This window comes from Sminthopsis crassicaudata, chromosome 1, assembly GCF_048593235.1.
Source record: "Sminthopsis crassicaudata isolate SCR6 chromosome 1, ASM4859323v1, whole genome shotgun sequence".
In the NCBI taxonomy this organism is placed as follows: domain Eukaryota; kingdom Metazoa; phylum Chordata; class Mammalia; order Dasyuromorphia; family Dasyuridae; genus Sminthopsis; species Sminthopsis crassicaudata.
Window position 1 is genome coordinate 181,200,049 of NC_133617.1, and position 15,711 is coordinate 181,215,759.

The 15,711-nt window shown below is 37.0% G+C and overlaps 1 protein-coding gene across 1 annotated transcript in view; it reads left to right on the forward strand.

The window, feature by feature from the left end:
* Positions 1-865: 865 nt before the first annotated feature.
* RNF144B (ring finger protein 144B) overlaps positions 866-15,711 on the forward strand; it is a 252,393-nt gene continuing 237,547 nt past the window's right edge. Inside the window, exon 1 of the mRNA XM_074272496.1 lies at positions 866-950. The gene's annotated coding sequence lies outside the window, so the exon portion shown is untranslated. The remainder of the gene's footprint in view (positions 951-15,711) is intronic.

The window sequence follows — 15,711 nt, forward strand, 5'->3', positions numbered from 1 at the left end:
CTGACAGATGGCAGCAAGGAGCCTTAACAGGAAAAAAGACATTATGTGGCTAATGGTATCCCTTCTGAAGCTAATCCAAGGTCAGAAAACTTTGAGATAAGGGCAGGAGCAATATTTTACTCATCTTTGTAGCCTCAGTGTCTTGTACTATGGTTCAAAAAAGTATTTTGAATGAATACGTGGGTCTGTTTAAACTCACTTTTGATTAAACTTTGTTTAAATAGAATTTCTGAAGATCTTTTCTGAAAAATGCATTGGTTACCCTTTCTCTCCACCCCACCACCATTCCCATCATAAATACTAAACGCCAAATTAAATTGCCCTCCTTAATCAATCAACCAATAACCATTATTAGGAGCCTCATACGTGCCAGAAAAATAGAAAGAGGGTTTTGTGGTAGTTGGATTTTAAAACTCCCTCTCCCTCCCCTCACTACAACCTAGATTAATTGACTAAGTAATTGTAATAAACATTTAATATCCAACTTGTCCGGGCCCAGAAGAGTTAACAAAGGTATGCATACTCTGCATACCTTCCTAAATCATGTATGAGGCTATCTATGTATGTCCTGGAAGCTGGGGGGGTGGGGAAGGGTGGGGACAGAAGGAAAAAGAGAGGGACTACCGCCTTTAGAGAGAAACGATAGAGGGAGAGCTGCTACCGCGGTTGCCATTCCCACTGGGAGGAGAGAGGAGACTGGGAGGGAACTGGTGGGAGAGCTAGCAAAGCAGGAGGAATGAGAAGAGAGGGAGACAGTAAAGGGAGAGGAAGAAGAAAGGGGCAAGGAACAGAAGGAGTGGCCGAGGAGTGGGGGTGGGGTAGGAGGGGGATATAGCAAGTGGGGCTTTTCTTTTTAATCCCTGGAGCGGTCGTGGCTTGAACTCGATCGGGCAGATCCGAGCTGGTGCAGGCGCTCTTTGCCCGGGATCCCTCCGTCTCCAGGAAAGAAGGTAAGGAGTGAGTTACCTACCCTCTCTTATTGCCTACGGACCCCACGGTCACGGAGTGGACTTTCTTCGCCCCTTCTAAAGCACCCTCTTTCTGGCTCTCTCCAACCCCACCACAGGGGAAGCGCCGAGCCGCACGCATGCACGCACCCCCGAGCCCCACGGCTGAGCCCAGCACCGCGTCGTGTAGCCCACTTGCGGGGTAGTCGGGCTTGAGCGTGCGTGTGCGGAGGCTCCCTAGCAGTCACCGCCAGCACTGGGACTAGCAGAAGCTCCACTTCTGCCAGCATCTGCGTCTCTGCTTTGCCAACCTCTGGAGCTCCATCTACCGCGTCTTCTCCCTGGCCTCCCGGCCGATAAAGTCCCAAAGGACGGAAACCGAAGAACGACTACTTAAGCAACCCCTGCTCCCCTTCCCCCGCTTTCCCCCGAGTGTGGCAATTACTAATTATATCTGCAATAAATTTCCAACTGTAATGTCTGTATTCTTGCTCCCTCCTTCCTCCCCTGGTCAAAACTTGTGTTTGCATTCTATTGTATTTGAGCCTACGCACCGCACGCGTATCTCTTGGGTCCGAGGCTGCAGAATTGGGGGTGCTTCACTTTTCCTCTGTGGCGTCGTGGAATTCTTCCCCCAATCCTTCGTCTTCTGTCTCCCCCCTTCCCTTTTCCCCCCTCCCCCGCCCTCCCCCCGCCTTTTCACTTTCTTCCTCTGTAAAAATAAACGGGGACGATCCAAGTAGCGTAAGCCCAAAACGCTTGTAAAACGCTACGCTAGGAAAAGGTTTTGTGGCTTTTGGTTTTTATCTTGAAATATTGTGATAGCCTATTGCGTATACCTGTTGACTATGAATGATCGCACAGGTGCTGGAAAGCCGTGGAGAATCCAAAGGAGGAAGTAAAAGAATAAAGCAAGCAATAAACATGTGGCTGCGGGGTATAGATGCCCAGATAACTGGGAGGAGACTCTAGTGAAGGGGAGTGTGGAGGGGCAAGGTCGCATTTCAGGTTAGGAAAGACTGTCCAGGTTAGAAGAAAAGGAGGGGAAGTGGGGAGGGAAATCCCCCTGCTACTGTGTGTCTAACTAGGATTTTTGAATATTAGTAAATAAAAACAAGTGCTGCTAACTAAGACCTATTAAAGGTCACTTGGACGAAGGAGAGAATTATTTTAGAGGGACATACATTGCATTGCACGAACTACTAATATTGAGTCGTGGGTTCACACAGCTTTATTAGGGACTTGACGGTGACTTGCAGCAAGCACACGCACTTTATTTAAAATGTTCAGGTCTTTTAGACTGTACGTGAGTGTGCAAGGTGCTTTGCTAGATATTGGAGTTACAAAGACACAAATGAAAGGTCCTGTTCTTACATTGTATTAAATTGGGGGCGGGGAAAGAAGAAGAATTCACTGTGAATTCAACTACTGCAAAGGTAATAACCCGAGAGGGAGAAAACTAACAATCTGCGGGTGGGAGTGGGGATCAGGGTATTGGAGCTAACAACCTAACAAGAACTAATTATGCCTGAAGCTGAGAAGAATGATCATATTCATTAATTAGGATTCTGTTTATACTGCTATTATTGTGTAAAGACCATCATTGAATACAAGAAGGCACTGTATCAGTTAAGTCCAGCTGCTGTCCTTCTCTTGTCAGGCTCTCAGGACAGTAGGTTGCCAATCATGCCTTAGACCCACCTTCTTCAGGAGCGATGCCGAGTAGGGTCCTCTAGCGAGAGGTGTCTGTAACTCCACCAATCAAATTGCTGGGTTTGTTTCTTCGCTCCTCCTTAGCCACGCCTTTCCCTTTATATCCCTTAAATGTGCTTGCTACAATCACCTCTATCAATGTCATTACTTAAATGCTTCTCTAAGCATTTCATTAATGTGATAAAAATAGATATATGCATTTAATATAACGACAATAGCTACATGTATCACAAACTGCAAATTTTCATTCCATCCTCTCCTCAACTCTGCAGAAGGAAAAAATAAAGATTGTTCCAGTTGGTGTCCATGTCCCTACTTTCTGTGCCAAGGTCTGGGTCACAGGACCTGGGAAGAGTATCTGATCACAAATGTCCTGGCTCTCTGCACCAGGAGAGAGAAGTATGTCACATGCTGAAGATTTCATATCCCCAGGGCCTATCAGCAATCGAATTTGCATTAGTACTGTAATTTTGCATTTTTTTTTTGTCTTAAAGTTTGTAGTTAGTATGTTAATATTTTTACACACAAATACTTGTTGAGTGTGATCTTTGAGAATCAACATAACACTATAAATAAATGCTAAACACAGGCTAATACTAACGCTCAAAGTATTCATTTTCTAACTGTTCTCTGTTGCTAGCTCCTGTTGACATAAAATGTTGGGAATAATACTCATGCCTAGTTTTATAAGGCTGAGGTGATGCTGAAATGAAATGGAAAGGAAACTTGTAACCATAAAATGCTGCAAAAGTACATTATTATGAAAACATAGAAATTTAAAGTTTAAGAGATTATTAGAACTCACCTAAGTGACTGAGTTTTAAGATGAACCAATTTAAATACAATCATAGATTTTAGACCTGGGGAGACTTTTGTGGCAATAAAGTATACAACTCTTTCATTTTACAGATGAGGGAACTGAAGTACATAAATGTCAAGTGACTTGCCCAAGATCACAGATCTAATAAGAGTCTGATAAAGGTAATTTAATTCAGAGCTTCCCAAATGGAGTCAGGTGGTATAGTGGATAGAATTCTGGGCCTAAAGTCAGAAAGATCTGACTTCAAATTCCAGCTTTTGTACTTACTATCTATTGTGGCCTTAGGCAAGGCAGTTATTCTCTCAGCCACAATTTCAATTGTCATATGGGGGTTAGTAATAGAATAATGGCATCTCCTTCCCAGAGTTATTGTGAAGATTGAATGAAATAATATTTGTAAGGTTAGTGAGTGGAATATAGGTACTAAAATAAATGCTTATTTTCTTCCTTCCTGATTCTAAGTCCAGTATGTTATCCATTATTTTATATTCTCTTTCAAATTGTCTAAGGTCTTACAGATAATAAGACAATGCTGAAGCTGATACCAGCCTTGTTCATGTTTCATCACATAGTAATGTCTCCAATTTACACATGCATAAAGTTAAAATCTCCAAACATGTATATATCTTACTATTTGGGATTTTAAGAGTCAGTTGAAAATGTTTGTGAAGAACTTTGTTTCCTGGAAAAAATTTTCCATACTTTTTTTGGTACTAATTTGATTTTGCTTATTGTTGAGTTTTTCTTTGTAAAACTAACATTTCCTCAAAGAAATATAGTAAAAACATACATGCTTAAGATGATCAAATCCAGAAAATATGTTCAAACCAAAAAAAAGTAACCTTAACTTATTCCACTAGGTGGAAATTATACTCCAATTAAATTCTACAAAATGTTTTGCTGACTCTTGGAAAATTTTGGTTTAGTTATTTGATTCAAGGACTGGATTATAGTACTATTTTATAGATTTTGTTGGTTCAGAAAAGACTATTATCCTTATTTTCCTAAGGTTTGTGTGTGGCCATTGGTATGTGTGTGCAAATTGAGTCTGAGACTTATATAATTATGTGTATACTTGTAACACATGTTTTTAATAGGAATAAAATCCCATAATATTATTATGTGTGACTTGAAACAATAAACATTAGGTTTTGATTATGTTTTTCAGTGGAAATTTTAATAAAACAAAACTAAAAAACCTAAGGGAAATAAGATCACAGAGATGTATTTTGAGCTAGAAGAACTTTTAACAAGAGATATGAAAACTAAAAAACTTAGCTCATATGTATAATTCAAGAAACCCAGTCTTCTCTAAGAAAGGAAAATAATAGATGCCAGTCTCGTAGCCACATATAGGCAATGATTAGACATTCCCACAACTCTGCAAACCTTTAATTTGGGCTTCAATGAAATGTTTCATTGACACCATATTCTCTCTGCCAAGCTTCCAAAGGAAATATTGGCCTTCTTGATTTAGATCAGGAGTACTTAATCTATGGTCTATGAACTTATTTAAATTTTATTTTGGTAAATGTTTTTCAATAAAAGTGACTTCTTTGTAATTCTACGTATTTTTGTTTTATGCATGTAAAAACCTGAATATGAGAAAGAATTCATAGGCTTCCCCAGACTGCCAAAGGAATCAAGAACACAAAAAAAGAATTAAGTTCCTGATTGAAATTATTTTCCTTTTTTTCTTAATTAGAAAACATCTTTGAATAGGTAGACATATTCAGCTGAATTGCCAAGAAATACTTCTAGCCACAGGTAGTTCTTTTTTGATATGTTCCAGTACATAAATTGTCTTCTATCTTTTTCTTTGCCCCACATGATTCTCTAAGATTAAATAGACATAATAAAATCATGACAATTTCTTGGTTGTACCCCAAATTTTGCACATAGCTATTTGCAGCTTTACTATTTCCAAATTTTTAATGGCAGTAAAATAATGTTTAATAATAGTAAATATCTAAGAGGGGACTTTTCTTTTTTTTTTTTTTTTAATTAATTTTATAATTATAACATTTTTTGACCGTACATATACATAGGTAATTTTTTACAACATTATCCCTTGTACTCCCTTCTGTTCTGTTTTCCCCTCCTTCCCTCCACCCCCTCCCCTACATGGCAGGCATTCCCATACATATTAAATATGTTATAGTATATCCTAAGTGCAATATATATATGTGCAGAACTGAATTTTGTTGTTATTGCAAAGGAAGAATTGGATTCGGAAGGTAAAAATAAAAAATGCTAACAGTTTACACTCATTTCCCAATGCTCCTTTTCTGGGTGTAGCTGATTCTGTCCATCATTGACCAATTAGAGTTGGATTAGTTCTTCTCTATGTTGAAGATATCCACTTCCATCAGAATACATTAAGAGGGGACTTTTCATAGTGCTTTCTTTTCCATTATAGTTCTCCTCCAATTCCTCATTTTCTTGTGGGAATAGCCCTGGATTCTCTAAGGTGGTACCAGCAAAACAGTATTCCTGGTAGGTTTTACCAAGCTGGAAAGATTTTAAGGAATAAGCCCAAGGACAGACTCTTGTACATCTATCACCTGTGAACCAGACTAGCACCATTTGAAGATGCTGATCATTTGATTGGTCACAGGTGGTTGTTACAGAATAACTCCTGAAGACCATTGGCTATCAGAGACATGACTTTCTGTATCATAGGATAAAAGGTTAAAGGTCTAGTGCTAGAAGGGATCTTAGATATAATTTAGTCTAATCTCATGATTTATGATCATTTCCTCATGAGAATACAGGCCATGAATTCTGTAACTTACCCAAAGTCACAAGGTCATATTAGAGTCAAGGAGTCACCAATATTCACAGACACAATCATTGATCCTTGAAATATTTCTTACTTCTCTATTGGGTTTTCATGAAAATATTTGTTGGTGAACTTCGGCTAGCAACAACAACAGTAGAAAGGAGCTAGTATTAAGCAGAGCTATGAAAATATGCACATTTGCTAAGAGGCTAGAATGAATATGGCTTCAAATTCTGACTCTGATACTTATTACCTTGTAATTTGGGCAAATCTCTTAATTTTTCTGAGCATCTATTTTCACATCTGTAAATAAAGAAACAGGACTATTTATGTTCCTGTAGTTTGTTTCTATATTTGTGGTCTTATTAATATTCTTTTACCAATGGTACAGATAGTATCCCTATTTGTGCCTTCTCATTCTGGGTGGTGTTTGGGTACTTCCACATATCTTTCCATAGGAGTTCTGATCTAACTGAGAGCCATTAGTAGATGTCATGACATTTACATGGTTACCAATGGACTATACCAATTCTCCATTGGTTATCCTTAACTCTTGTTATGTGATTAACTCTCCTCATTTTTTCCTCAATAGTATTTTATTTTTCCAAATATGTGTAAAGATAGTTTTCAACGTTCATTTTTGTAAGACATGTCCTAAATTTTTTCTCCTTCCTTCTCATCTTCTCTCTCTCCCCAAGAAAGCAAACAATCTAATACAGGTTAAACACATGCAATGGTTTTAAACATGTTTTCGTGTTTGTCATGTTGTACAAGAAAAATCAGACAAAAAGGGAAAAAGAAAACATGAAAAAGAAAAAGCAAGCAAACAAACAGACAAAAAAGGGTGAAAATAATATGCTTTGATCCACATTCAGTTTCCATAGTTTTCTCTCTGCGTGGGGATGGCATTTTCCATCCCAAGTCTATTGAAATTGTCTTGGATTCCTGAATTGTTGAGAAGAGCTAAAGCCATTGCAGTTGATCATCACATGATCTTGCTGTTATTGTGTACAATGTTCTCCTAGTTCTGCTCACTTCACTTAACATCAGTTCATATAAGTTTTTCTGAGCTTTTTGAAATCAGCCTGATTATTATTTCTTACAGAGCAATAATAATCTATCACATGCATATAGCATAACTTACTCAGCCATTCCCCAATTGATGGACATTCATTCAATTTCCAATTCCTTGCTGTTACAAAAAGAGCTACTCCCATTTTTGTACATGTGGGTCCATTTTCCTTCTTTTATGATCTCTTTGGGATACAGACCCGGTTAACTCATTTTCCAATCATGTTATCTCACTATCTATACTGCATCTCTTGAACATTTCTTCTTTAATAATATGTTGCAGTTTATTCACATAGACTCTTACTTTTTAGGTGATCCACAATTTTAATTCTTCAAAGAATACAATATTTCATCTGTAGCATAATCTGAATATTATTGATTTTTTAAAAAATTGGGCTTTGTATGAATAAGAAACTTGAGAGGTCATTAAAAGTACTGTGTAATTTTCTAGATGCAATCCAGTTTACTCTCTTCCTATTCTGTTTTGGGGGTAGTTCATTGTTCATTCTCAGTTGCTATGCAATATATATACTGATACATCAACTCTATGAACTTTCTATATAATTACGTATCATAATCTAAGCAATATGCATTCTTTATCCACTTGGGTTTTTGGAGATAGCACAGTGGCAGTACGTCGGGCCTGGAGTGAGGAAGACTCATTTTCCTAAGTTCAAATCTCACCTAAGATAATGTACTAGCTGTGGGACCTTAGGCAAGTCACTTAACTTTGTTTGCCTCAGTTTCCTTATATATAAAATAAGCTGGAGAAGGAAATGGCAAACCATTCCAGTATCCTTAGCAATAAAAACTCAAATGGGGTCATTAAGAGTCAGACAGGATTGAACAACAAAGTTAGGATAAACTCCCAAATAATGATTGGTAATGATTATGTATCTCATTTAGAAGGCTTTTAAATGTATTGAAGTTGGATGCATATGTTATAGTTATTTTCATGGTAGTCTTTGTACAAAGGTTTATTATGAGCCCTGCAATACAAGTTGACTAAATATCACATGAAATTATATTTCTTGTTGCTTTTGGATACATGTTGGGAAACCAGTGAATTTGCTTTGAACAGGAAATGCAGGACAAATGGGACTATCCCTGTTCTGACCCTCTAGTTTTACTGAGGCTCTCAGGCTGGTAATTTACATGGACCACAACTGACATCACTGGAATAGAAAGGAGTTGACAGGAATTTTCTAACTCTAAGTCAAACAAGGGACCGACATCTCAGAATAGCAATTCATCTAGGATCAAAGGAGTTATGACAGATTTAACCTAAGCTTGAGGCTTCTTCTGGTTGGCCAGCTGGCTTTGACTTTGGGGTTAAATTGCAAAAGAGCAATTTGATGCTATGTGTAAAAAGAACTGGAAAACCCTTCCCTTAAATGAACTGGTAAAGTGATATAGCAGTGACAATTCAATAGAATAATAACTAATAATTAGCTAGCATTTATAGAGCACTTTGAGGTACTCAGAGTACTTTACATTCATTATTTCATTTGATCCTCAAAACAACTCTGAGGTAAGTGCTATTATTATTATCCCCATTTTACAGGCAAAGAAAGTGAGGCAGAGAGAGTTTACATGACTTATCTAGGATCACAGAGCTTTTGTCTGAGGCAGGTTTTGAATCTAGGTTTTCCCAACTCCAAATCTATCATTCTACTTACTATTCTACTTTACTTGACTGACAGTAGAAGACCAACAAGGAACAACAGAGGACTATTAGATTCAGATTTGCTGTGGAGAACAAGAAGGTGATAACAGCTTGCTGCCTAGCCATGAAAGATTACCAGATGGCCAAGCAGCATGGAGAAATAGCCCAGCAGTGTAAAAACACTCAGCTCTATAACATCACCAGCTATCAGTATAACATTAATAGCATTACGAAGAGAGCAGCTAACTACAGCACTGGAGCAAAGGAACTTTTCAGTGAAGAAACTACCTGAAGAACAGAAATTGCTCTGGCTATACATGTACTTGTATATGTCTCACACATCATCTTGGCCACTTGTGTTCCTTCTCCCACCACAGTTGGATGATCTGTATGAGAATGTAAAACTTGGGAAAATTTTCCTTGTCACTTATTTTGCTTTACTGTTTAATTAAATACGTTATTTAATTAACTTTTGTTTTGAAATAATGTAACTTTGGATTAATTTGGTAAAAGGAAAAGCAGTGGGAAGGAACTTTAAAGCCCTGTTCTTAATTTGTTTGTTTTGCCTAATATTGGTAACAAGATCACACAGCAAGTAAAAGTGTCAAGTGTCTGAGGCTGAATTTGAATTCAGGTCCTTCTGGCTCCAGGACCAGTGTTCCAAGAGCCTTGGTTTTTTCAGAAGATGCTCATAAGTATGCTTTGAATCCAAGGTAGGTTTCTTGGATATATGATTAAAAAGACCTAAAGCTTCATGCATGATAAAACTACTCCACCGACTCCTTTGTTTTCTTTTTCTTTTCTTTTTTTTTTTTTTAAACTCCTTTGTTTTCATCCCAGGAGAACCAATGAGTCATTTTACATTTAGCTCAACATTCTTTTGTCTTCTGGTTTCATTCATAATAATATCAAGATTGATATTATTCAATTCTAGTGAACTATTTAGGAGTAGGATGTCCACTTATTGCTCAGTAGATAAGGACCTCACATTTAGAGTAGTGAAAATAATTATATTAATAATCATAGACAGTTTAAACATTGTATAAAACTCAGTATTCTGTTTCCTTTTCTGCTAGTGTAGAAAATGGAAGTGGGCCACCTACAATTGAAAATCATTTTGTTTCTATGACCAAAAATTTCATCATCAAGTTGCCAGTTTACAGTGATGAGGCTTTCTATACTTAGCTAGGCTTGCCTTGTCGTTGACATGAGACATAGCTTGTTGCTGGGATCACATTTCAAATCTTCCTGGCAATTTAGATCCTGGCATGAGAGTTTGAGCTCTACTGGCATAGCTTTCAAGAACCCACAGTCACCTTGATACTATGAAGTTGGATTTTATGGAGACATGGACACATACGAGAATATGTAACTGCAATGATTTAACCCCTGATAAAAAAGATACACAAAAATGTCAATTTTCATTTTCTGGAGGGATTAGACACACAAAATGAAATCATTGAACTTTGAAGTATTAAAAAATTTACAATTTATGAATTATTTTTCAATAGTCAATATGCTATAGTGAATAGAGAGTTATGTTTAAAGTCAGGAAGATGTGAGCCTTACCTTGGACACAAAGTGATTGTGTAATGCTGGACATCTCTCAGTTCTCCAGAAAACTTTATAAGACGAAACTGCAGCACAGATTCTGAGCTATATTGGTAGAGGGTTTTTCCTTAGTTTGGATTCCCTACACCATTGAAATTATAGGCTGGAAACAAACAAACAAACAAGACAAAACTGCAACATAGAAATCACTTACTTGATTTTCACACTCTTGTGATACCACCTGTAAAATATCATTATCCGTAAGATTACAGGGTCAAGTCCCTAAAGCTGATCCTCTAGATGATAACTAATAATAGCTGGTATTTATATAGTGCTTTGAGATTTGCAAAGTACTTTAAAATAAATTACCTCATTTGATAGATGACATACTCTCTGACCTTACTATAGTAAGAGCTAGGATTCACCTCATATCTCCTGGCTCCAATATATTCCAAGTCATCAAAATTATAGCTTACATTTATATAGTTTTTTGCAAAGCCTAAGCTTACAAAAGCACTTTCATTATAATAGCCCTGTAAATATCATCCCCATTTCATAGATGAGAAAATTGAAGGTTGGAAAGGCTAAGTGATTTGCTTAGGGTCACCTAGCTATTTAGTGTTTATATTTGAACCCAACCTTTGTGACCTCAGGTCTAATGCTTTATTCATCACCGAGGCTACTTTGATTGCTTTAAAGAGGAAGGGAAGACATGATTGGGTGAGATGAAGTAGTGAATCAAAGAGGACTAGCATGATTCTCCCTCAAGGTCATAATCATTCATGTAAGGACCTTTGAGTTGCAGGTTAACAAATGCACCAAGCAGGTTTATATTTTACATTTAAGGGCAAGACCTACCCTATGAAAACCCTTGATGCTTTTTGTCTTTTTGAATCTTCCAAGAACTAGTTTTTCCTCCATGCCAGAGATAATAATCAGTCATAAGAGAATTTCCCTTAGGATGCAGTAAGAGTAGGGAAGCCAGTCTAGAGAAGTGAAGGTGATAAGGATACAGCTAATGAAGGGCATGGACCTTGAGATTGAGAAGACTGATAAAACTGGAATTGCCTGGAGATTTTACTTGTGGTATTAGCATCTTCTCAAGTAGGCAAATTTCCCAAAACTTCTATTATTTCAGTTTGATTATGTCCTGTATTTAGTCAGAACAACTCTTCCACTTTTTTGGAGCAGAGGGTATATAACTTACATTCATTTTTTTTTTTTTCCCCCTGAGGCTGGGGTTAAGTGACTTGCCCAGGGTCACACAGCTAGGAAGTGTTAAGTGTCAGAGACCAAATTTGAACTCAGGTCCTCCTGAATTCAGGGCTGGTGCTCTATCCACTGCACCACCTACCTACCCTGCAGAGGGTATATAACTTAACTATAGGAACATCTTTTTAATTGCTGCTTTAAAATATAGTCTATGCTTAAACACATGAATTATAGAATATCAGTGTTGGAAAAGATCACAGTATATTTAGTCTAATCCATACCTGAAAAAAAAATCCCTTCCAATATCTTTGACAAATGGTCATCCAGGCTGTGCTGGAAACCTCATTGCAGGAGTACCCATTAACTTCTGAGGTATACCTCAGTTCCACTTTTGGATGATATTGTCAGAAAGCTTTTCTTGACATTAAACCTAATTTCCATCTATTGGTCCTAGTTCTGCCTTTGGGGTAGGGCAGGGAACAAGCAGAAGAAATCTAATCCTTTTAATTCAGTTCAGGTACTAAACTAAAACAAAAATTGTTAAGTACCTACTCTGTGCAATGCAATTTGTGTAAAGTGCTGGGAATACAAAGATAAAACTGAAAACACTTTCCCCTACCTTGCATCCCTTGTTAATATCTTACATTTAAGAATGTTTGTTCAAAGTGGATATCCATTGATTGAAGAATGTTCAGACAGCCTGCCATGTTGTAAATGAATGCAAGAGATTATTACTATACTGTAAGAAATGTTGATTATGTTGACTGTAAAGAAATATAGACTTATGTAAATTGATGCAAAAGGAAAGTAAGAAGAATCAGAAAAACAATATATATATAAAATGACTACAGCAATATAAATGGTAAGAACAACATTAAATATAAAACAATTGAAACTGAGTGCTGTGAAATTATAATGAACCAAGCTTGACTCCAGAGAAGAAATGAAAGAATTCACCTCCTTTCCTTCTTGGCAGAGGTGTGGGACTATGACTGTGGAATATTACATATGATGCTAGACTTGGTCGATGTGTTGGTTATTTGTTGAACTTTTTTTTTCTTTGTATTTTTGTAAAAAATAAAAAAATATACTGGCTTTCTGGGAGAGAGAGGAGAGGTATATTGGGAAGGGTAGCTGGGGTAGAAACAAAAATAGATAAACAACAATTTAAAAAATTATGAAGGCTCTTGAAAAGATGGTTGCTTAAATCACATATAAGACATACTTTTTTTTTTTTTTTTTTTTTTTTTGGTTCTATGCATAGGACTGTTCAAATTGGTCCTGAGCTGTGAGGTTGAGTAAAAATTAAAATTAGGATTTCCTGAAGTTTTGATGTTGGACATTTTTACTAGCCAACTAGTTGACCCAGGGGATCAAAAATTGAACTTGAAATCATGGAAGACACTGAGTTTAAATCTGGCTCATAACTATTTACTTGATGTGTGAACCTGAGAAAATCACTCTCTCCCAGTTTACTCATCTATAAAATCGGGAATAATAATACCTCCTACTTCAGCAATGTTGTATCAATAGAGACAATTTAGGCAAAAATGTTAACTAAAATGCCAGCTATAAATATTATTCAGGTTTATTAATGCCTTTATCTAAGAAAAGAGGGGTTGCTAGACTAATTGGCAATGTCAAGCACTGTGCCAAAGGTTGGGGACATAAAAACAAAGGCAAAGACTACTTACTAGCTGCATGACCTTGCTTAGCCCTGCTTACCTCAGTTCCTCATCTGCAAATATGAGCTGGGGAAAAAAATAGTAAACTACTCCAGTATCTTTGCAAAAAACAAAACAAACCAAACCTCAGATGTGGTCACAAAGAATTTGACATGACTAAAACAACTGAACAACAAATAGCATGTATATGGATGCTGTCTCTTCTCTTAGAATGTAAGTTCTTTGAGGGCAAAAAGGAATTTACTTTTTTTTTTGTCCCCACCTGTTCCTATAGTAGGCATTTAATAAATTCTTCATTGACAGATTTCTCTGGGGTTTCTAAGTAAGGGTAATTTTGTCTATGTTTATGTCCTTTCTTTTTTTTTTATTACCTCTAATCTAATCTTTACATATATTGTATGTTCAAAGTTATTGGTATGTTTCCTGTTAAATTGTGAACATTTTAAGGTCAAGGGTTCTTTTTGTATCTCCAGGGTTGTCACATAATAAACACTTAAAAGATACTTGTAAGCATTTTTTGAACCATGTGCAGTAGCAGTGTGAAAAGGGTTTTTAGTTGATAAAAATTATAAACTCTAATCAGTATACCTTAATTTTTATTCCTACATATTTTCATGCATGGAATTGTTTACACATCTTTTTGAGTATATAAAAAGGATTATTGAAAAGACTAATAGACATATTGGAGTATGTATTTTTATGACTATTATTATTTTTAATGAGTATCATTTTAATATAGCTTTAATGACAATCTTCAAGACAATTTCCATCGAGATTTTTTATAACAATTTAAATTCACAAAGGACTTTTATTCCTCAATAAATTCTTATTTTCCTTTTATTCTGAATCAGATGATTCTAGTCTGATAAATTTAAAGAACTAAATTCATTTAGAATAAGAAAGGAGACTGTAGCCTGTCATAATGCTAAAATAGATGATTGCAAGATATGAAAAAATTATTATTGTATTATGGGCTGGGGACTACTTGGGGCTATGGTTGCTCCGGGAAAAGACCATCTGTTTCTGAAGGAAAGGAAGAACTAATCTTGAGATCTGAGAAGTACGTAAGAGTGCTGAGGTGTCCCTGACAGTGCCATGGTGCTGCTAGAAGGAAGGAGAGACATCCCAACCATGTGTATAGTATAGAGGGAATGGCTGCTGTCACTGACCCCTGCCCTTGCCTCAGTACCCAAGTGGTTTCAGTTATGGGTTCAACCATTGGATATCCTCTTCTGGAATATTCATGAAATCTGAGAATAAGACGATAGAACCAGGTTGTTGTGAGGACCAATTAAGATAATATTTGTAAAGAGCTTAATGCAGTGCCTGGCACATAGTAGGAGCTACATAAATGCTATGATTATTATTATCATTGTTATCTCTTTTGATCTGCACAACAACCCTGGGAGGTAAGTACTATTATCTCCAATTTATGATGTTTTTTTTTTTTTGTTTGTTTGTTTTTGTTTTTTTTTTTGCAGAGGCAATCGGGGTTAAGTGACTTGCTCAGGGTCACACAAAGTGTCTGAGGCCAGATATGAACTCGGGTCTTCCTGACTTCAGTCAGGGCTGGTGCTCTATCCACTGTAACACCTAGCTGCCCCCCATCTCCATTTTACAGAAGGAAAAACTGAGGCAGCTAACACCTAAGTGACTTGCCTAAGGTCACACAAGCTAGTATTGTCTGGAGTCAGATGTGAACACAGGTCTTCTGGACCCCAGCCCCACTGGATAAATTGTAGATTTCTTCAGAGGAAAGCAGTAAGATTAAGAAGAACTGGAAAGGGCTTCTTGCAGAAAGTGGGACTTTAGCTAAGATTTGAAGGAAGCCAGGAAAGTCAGAAAAAGGAAACAAGGAGAATTTAAAGTTTAGACGGTAGGTAGTAAAAAGGAACAGAATCTGGATGTAATATTATGTACAAGGAACAGCAAGGATGCCAGTGGTACTGTATTGCAGAATATTCAGAAGGAACAGGATAGTAGTAAGTAAGAAGACTGGAAAGGTAGGAAGAAATTGAGTTACTAAGGCTTTAAAAGCCAAAATAGTATTTTCTAATTGATTCTGGAGAGCCACTGGAATTTGTTGAATGGGAGGAGCAGGATGTAATATGTGTGTGACATGGGCAGACCTTTGCATAGGGAGATAAATTTAACTGCTATTTGGAGGTGGATTGAATGGGGGAAGGAGATTTAAATGCTCTTGCAACAGTCCAGACTAGGGGGAAGGGGAGAGCAGGATGAGAGTCTGCACCAAGTGGGGATTG